Raw genomic sequence first — 7,759 nt, 5'->3', positions numbered from 1 at the left:
CAGGGATGGTTCGATATTAGAAAAACTATGAGCATAATTGACCATATTAAAAACAAAAACAGCAAAAAACATATGATTAGTTTGATAGATACAGAAAAAGCTTTTGACAAAATACAACACTCATTCCTATTAAAAACAGTAGAAAGCATAGGAATAAAGGAGCTTTTCTTAAAATGATAAGTAGTATGCCTAAAACCAAGAGCAAGCATTTCCAGTAATGTCAGATGTGAAGCAAGGATGTCCATTATTACAATTTTATTCAATATTGTACTAGAAATGAAAGCTATAGCATTATGACAAAAAGAAGTGAATACATATAGTCAACAAACAAAATTATCATTTTTTCAGATATGATAATTAGAAAACCCTAGAGAGTAAAAAACTAATGAAAACAATTAACTTCAGCAAAGTTGCAGGATGCAAAATTAACCCACATCAATAATCATCATTTCTGTATATTACCAACAGAATCCAGAAAGGAGTTGGAGAATTCCATTTAAAATAACAACAGACAGTATAAAATACTCAGAAGTCTGCTTGCCAAGACACACACTAGAACTGTATGAACACAACAACAAAACACTCTTTATACAAATAAATACAGATCTAAGTAACTGGAGAAATGTTCATTGTTCATGAATAGGCCAAGCCAATAATATAAAAATTACAATACTACCAGAATTAATTTATGTATTCAGTGTCATACCAATCAACACACAAAGAATTACCTTGTAGAGCTAGCGGGAAAAAAATAACAAAATTAAACTGGAGGAATTAAAGATCAAGAATATCAAGGGAATTAGGGGGAAAGTGGGGAGGATGCAAAGGGTATGCCTAGGAGTACCAGATCTCAAGCTATACTACAAAGCTGTAATTGAAACAATTTGGTAAGAAATAGAGGGACTGATCAGTGAAATGAATTAGGTATACAACATACAGAAGCAAATAAGCACAGTAACCTGGTATTTGATAAATTCAAAGATCCCAGCTATTAGGGCAAGAACTCATTATTTGACAAAAACTACTGGGAAAACTGGAAAGTAGTCTGATAGAAACTGGGCATAGACTAGTATCTCACACTGCATACCAAAATAAACTCAATGTGTGAATGATTTAGACATAAAGGGTGACATTATAAGCAAATTAGTGGATTAGGGAAGAAATTACCTGTCAGATCTATGGATGGGGGAAAGTTCATTAGCAAATAAGAGAAAAAGAGGTTCATAAGAGGTAAAATGGATAATTTTGATTACATGAAATTAAAAAGGTTTTGCATAAACAAAGCCAATGTAGCTAAAAAATTTTTTTAAAAGTAAGGAACTGAGGTAAAATCTTTGCAGCAAATTTCTATGATAAATGTTTCATTTCTGAGTCAAATTTACAAGAGAGTCATTCCCCATTTGATAAAAAGTCAAAAGATGAATAGTCAGTTTTCAAAGGAAGAAATCAGTTATTAAAAGCCACATAAAAAAATGTTCAAAATCATTAAGAGAAGTGCAGATTAGAACATCTCTGAGGTACCACCTCATACACATTAAATCGACTATGACAGGAAAAAAAAAAAAAGGAAAATGACCTGCTGGAGAGGATGTGAGAAAATAGGTACACTAATGTACTGTGGGTGGAGCCATGAACTGGTCTAACCAATCTAGAAAGCATCTTGGAACTATGCCCAAAAAACTATTAAACTGTGCATATACCCTTTGATCCAGCAATATTGTTACTAAGTCTACAACCTAAAGAGAGCAGAGAAAGAGGAAAAGGACTCACATGTACAAAAATATTTATAGCAGCTCCTTTGTGGTGGCAAAGAATTGGAAACTGAGGGGATGCCCATCAACCGAAGAATGGCTTAAGAAATTATGGTATATGATATGATAGAATACTATTGTGCTATAAGACATTATGAAGGTGATGGTTTTAGAAAAACCTGGGAATTCTCTTATGAACTAATACAAAATCAAGTGAGCAGAACCAGAATAATTTATATAATAATAATATTGTAAAGATAATAAACTTTAAAAGACTTAATAACTCTGATCAATATACTGACCAAACAGAATTCCAAAGTACTCATAATGAAGCATACTACCCACCTCCAGATAGAGAGCTTATGAGCTCAAAGAAGAAACTGAAATATATTTACTTTTCTTTCTTTTTTTGGACATGCCTAATACAGGAATTTGTTTTGTATACATATTTGTAATGAATTGTTTTTCTTGCCTTCTCAATGGGTAAAGGAGAGCAAATTTGGAGCTGAAAATTGAATTTAAAAAGAAAAAGATCAACCAAAGGAAGCTCAAAAGGAGTAGTCAGGGATGTAGGAAGAGGAACAAGAGAGAGCAGAGTTACAAAATCTCAGAGATGATAGTAAATTCAGAGGAGGCAGGGACCAACATTGTAAAATTCTGGATGGGGGTAAAAAAAAAAAAAGATAAAGATTGAGAAAAGATCATTAGATTTGGCAATTAAGTCATCAGTAGCTTCTAGGAAAAATAAGGTATTTTTGTGGAACATCGGTAGTATATGCAAACTAAAGTAAAATGGGAGTCTGGAAAGGTAGGTTAGAGTCGGACTATGAAGAGTTTTAAATACCAAACTGAGATATTCAAGGCAGTGGAATACCATAGAGGAAGAAGTGTTGAACTTAAAAGTCAAAAAAGACTGGGTTTAGATCCTGCCTTTGACACTTAATTATATAAACATGAATAGATAATTTAACTTTTCTAAACTTCAGTTTCCTCATCTAAAATATGAGAATAATTATACGTGTAGTATTTACCTCACCAGGATATGAGGATCAAATGGATATATATGTTGCGGTTTCATGATGTGTTGTGGCAGAACCATCTCAAAGAATTCAGTCAGACCACCTGTAATCCAAGTATAGGCATTTATTGAGATTGATGTCTGTCATGAAATGGGCTAAGTTGCAAGAAGAATCAGCCACTTTAGTGAAAACAAGATGGATTTGGGAATTTAAAAAAATTTTTTATGTCATAAGTTTTACCTAAAGGACAGCTTTTGCTATTACTGTGCAAGTGCCTACATAAGGAAAGTTCCTTCTCTTGTTTTGGGGTCCACATCCTGTTTGGGCATCCTGGTGGTGCTGCTTTCTGATTGGCCATTAAAAGGAATGGAAGAGATTGAGAGGAATGGTGGGTGGAAAGTTGAAAGGGATGCAGGCATGAAGGTTTTGAGGAGTATGGGGAGGCTGAAAAGAATTAGGGAATAGAGGAGTTAAAGTGGTTGAATGGAATGGGAGAGAAACAATATGAAAGCTGAAAGATGGGGTTGAGCATGAAGGACTAAAAAGTTTAAAGGAAATTGGGAAAAGGGTGTTTGATGAGGATAGAAAAATGGAGAACGTAAGTAGGATTGCAGTATGTGAGCATTAATCAAGTAAATCAATACAGTCACCCTACCTCATTTAAAGTATCAAGATGCTAGGCCCCGATACCTGATCAGGTAAGATGAACATATATTCAGTCAATCATTCAACCAATCATACTCTTTAAATCAAATGTGAAAAAAATCTTGATCAACTAAATTTCTATTCAAATTGGCCAAAGAACTTGGTAAATACCCTGTGGAGCCTGTACAAAACCAAGAATTCAAATTGGTATTCAAGAGTTTGCCACCATAAAGAATAGCCATTCCAGTGAAGCCCCTGAAAATCAATTAATTTGTAATTAATCACTCAGCCTCCTACCCCCCTCCTCTTGACTGGAGGAGTACCTTGTTAACTTTGGAAGTTCAGATCTGGCCTCAGACACTTACTAGTTGTGTGACCTTGGGCAAACCACTTAACCTGTTTGCCTCAGTTTCCTCCTCTGTAAAATGAGATAGGGTAGGAAGTGGCAAACCACTCCAGTATCTTTGCCAAGAAAATCCCAAATGGGGTCATGAAGAGTCAGACACAACCAAAATGACTAAACAACGACAAATAGAGTTTGCACTCCTAAAATGAGATCCTTTTAACTTGGATACTGAACTACCTGCTCATTTGAGAGCAGCAGCATCCTGCTTTCTCCTTCACTTTACACATGAGGAAATTGAAGCTCAGAGAGGTAAAATGACTATTTGGAGAATGGTTAAGTTCATAGGTTCATAGATTTAGAGCTAGAAGGAGACTTAAAGATCATTAAGTCCAACCCTTTGAGAAAGGTGATTCATTGAGGACCCCTACTCTATTCCAATCAGTATTAGATCATTATAATTCTATAGGGGTGGTGATTATAAGTTCTGAATATCTGGCCCCAGAAATGTGAGCTGCAAATGATCACTTGCATAATCATAGGAAGGGCCCTCCACCCTCGTTTTTCCTTGTCATAGTGACCAAACCCAGTGTGGTGGAGGTGACTCAACTACATGGAGAGTCCCCAAAAATAATTTTTGTGCTTCCAGGTCATTCTCTCTTGTCCAGCATGAGCAGGTGTCCATCTTATGACAACCTTATAACCGTCTAGTCAGTGGAAATATTCTTTGCTTCATCCAACTCGTGACTCTACTGACATACCATTTTTAGTCTATGCATCATGTCAACCAATGGAATTATTCTATATTTGGTATAGCTGTTCTTGAATATTTAGATATCTAGCCCTATAAAAATAGGGTCCTGGAAGGAGGGGGCATCTCAGATCATGAGGAAGATGTGGGGTTCATTTCATTAGAGGGGACCATGGACTCCTTAATTAAGTGCCACTGGCTCAGAGCCCTGCCTTGGTTTCTCTTATTGGTTGGATAATTTTAACCACCCCTTTACTGCATTGCCCATGAAGGATTGCCCTCCATGAATTTAGATTTTAACAATCCAAAGAAAGACTGGGATCTTTCTGTGGATTGAAGGGAGAAATTAAAAAGTTGATTCATTGAGGATTCCTACTCTATTCCACCAGTATTAGTCAATTTGATATGACAGGGGTAGTGATTGTAAGTTCTGTATATTTGGCCCCAGAGCTATGAGCTGCAGATGGTAAGATCACTTGCATAATCATAAGGAGCTAACTAGAAGCCCTCCACCTTTGTTTTTCCTTGTCATGGTGACCAAGTCCAGTGTGGCCGAAGTGACTCAACTACATAGAAAGTTCCCCAAAATTATTTTTGTACTACCAGACCATTCTCTCTTGTCCAACATGAGCAGGTGTCCATCTCATGACCACTTAGTCAATGAAGATATTCCTTGCTTCACCCAACTCATAACCCTGCTGATAGATTATTTTTAGACTACGCATCACATGTCAACCAATGGAATTATTCTGTATTTGGTATGGCTGTTCTTGAATGCTTAGATATCCAGCCCTGTAAAAATAGGGCCCTAGAAGGAAGGGGCATCTCAGATTGTGAGGAGGATCTGAGGTCCATTTTATTAAAGGGGACAATGGACCTTCAGTCTCTCTTATTGGAGGTTGAATAATTTTTATTGCCATACCTTTCATTTTATAGAAAAGGAAACTGAGACCCAGAGAAGTAAAGAACCTTGTCCCAGATCTTATAGGTAATTAACAATAGAGCCAAAATTCAGACCTAGGTTCCATGACTCTAGATCCATATTTTTTCCCCACTTTGCCACTAAATCATCCTAGCTGACAGACTTTGATGATAGGAACTTATGATCTCAGGAAAGGGATAGGGGAATGGGATCAAATAACTTCTATGTCATTCTATAATCATTTTCTTTAAAGGAGTTTGGGTATAAGTCAGAGTATGACTATGGAAGAAAGCTATGTCAGCGAATATCTTTTGGGATGCAGGAAGACATTGAGAGACAAAGGACAAAGATCTCCACCCTCCTCCTTCTCCTCCCCTTCCTCCTCCCTGCCCCCAACCTTACCCATAGAAGGGCCTTATGACAACCCATAAGGACATCAGATGGTCAGGCTACTCTTCTCTCCCAACTTTCCAGGCAATTCCTCATCCCTTCCCAACATTCCCACCCCTATTCAAGAATGCCCAGGAATCCCATTCTACTCAGAACGTAAAGTCTATCCCTGCTCCCTTCCCAGTGGTGGTTGGGGAGGCCCTTCCAAACCCCCTGCTTTTTGAAGCAGACATACTACCTAGGTAAGCAGGGAATCACCAAACTGATTTCTTCCAGTAAGATGAAGAACCTCTGGACCTTACTATTTGCCCTATTTCTGTGCCCTCTGAACACTGGGCTTCTAATCTGCTGATAAATCCTAAGAACCCTGGGCTTTGAGATCCATGCTAGCTGCAACTTGAGGACTTCTGGGCCTTTCTATTCACCCTGTAACTGAACTCTGTCTTTTACTATCTTTCCCCCAATTACAGTATAAGTTTCTTGGTCTTATTTTTCTTCTTGTTTCCTCGGTATTTAGTAGAGTGCTTGTCACATACTGCTTAATGTCAATCCTATCTAAATAACCAAAGAGTCACAGAGGTCACACAACTATCTGTGAACTCTAAACAACAAAAAACAAAACTCCAGAGAGCTCACAGAAGTAGTGGTCCAACTGCCATCTCTGAAAAACAAAATAAATCACCAGAGAGCCACAGCAGCCATGGAACTGCTGTTAACTCAAAAACAGAACAAAACAAAAACCAGAGAGCTCACACAGGTTATCAAAACCACAGTTAACTCTAAAAATAAAATAAAATAAAACAAAATAAAACCAAAGAGCCAACAGTGGTTATAAGCAAAGAGCTTTCTTTATAACATTGGAGGAGGGAAACTAGACACATATGTGCCGGGCCCCCTGTAGTAGGAGACCCGCTTTAGTGTGGACAAGTCTCATTACTTATACCTATGGCCAGACAGTGAGCCCTGACAATGGAGGGATAACAGTAACAGTGAGACAAGTTTGATTCATAGCAGGACTTCATGACCAGAACATGGGTACTACAGGTGCTTGTCCAAGCTCAGAGGCCACCTGATCCTGGTCTGAAACAATTCTGGGATTTTGCTGTGGCTAGTATCATCCAGAGGGTGAGTGCAAAGGATTGTTGTTATGTCAAGCTCAGGGCACAGTTTGCTTCCTGGGCCTTAGGTCTGGAAAACAGGCTGTGTCCTAATAGTAAAAAGAGAGGGGTGGTCTTGGCACAGGGATCCTGACATTAATAAATACTTTTTTATTCATTCATTTGTTAAATCCCACTCCCATACCCCCAAATCTCACCACAAAGGCTGCTTCCTAAAGACAGTAGAAACTGGCACCTGATTAACTGTGGTTGATGCACTTTTAAGTAGAATACATAAGCCATTTACCTTTTTTGAATGAACTTTGACCTCAAGTGAGAATTTACACTCTAGTCTAGAAACTGGATTAATTTGTCTCTGTAATTTGATAATAACCATAATCTTTATCTTATAGTTGAATATGTCTTTAAGTATTTTGAATACACTAATGTTAAGGGCTTTAGAAACAAGCATAGGCACTTCTTTATCTCATCAGACCCCTCCACAGGCTAAAACATTAATCCTGCATTGAATCGGGTAACCTAGAAGACTAGCCCTTCAAGACACACCTATACAGCCGAGCCCCCCACCCCCTCATGGACTCCTCCTTTCTTGGGGATTTACCCTACCAAAATCAGCTGCCAAGCTCTCCCCTCTGGCCAGTCCCACTCTTTCCCAATCCCACCCTGAACTTGCTATATTTGACAGAGCCCTAGTCATATGACTTTTCACATCATGGAGTCACCTCTCCTTAGGAACAGAATGACTGTGCTGAGATACTGTACACAGCATTTTATGCTTGGCACAGAATCAATAAAAGCAATAAACAATACATAATAAAGC

Source organism: Vombatus ursinus, unplaced genomic scaffold, assembly GCF_900497805.2.
Source record: "Vombatus ursinus unplaced genomic scaffold, bare-nosed wombat genome assembly UNPS02014770.1, whole genome shotgun sequence".
Lineage (NCBI taxonomy): Eukaryota > Metazoa > Chordata > Mammalia > Diprotodontia > Vombatidae > Vombatus > Vombatus ursinus.
This window is presented reverse-complemented; position numbering follows the sequence as displayed.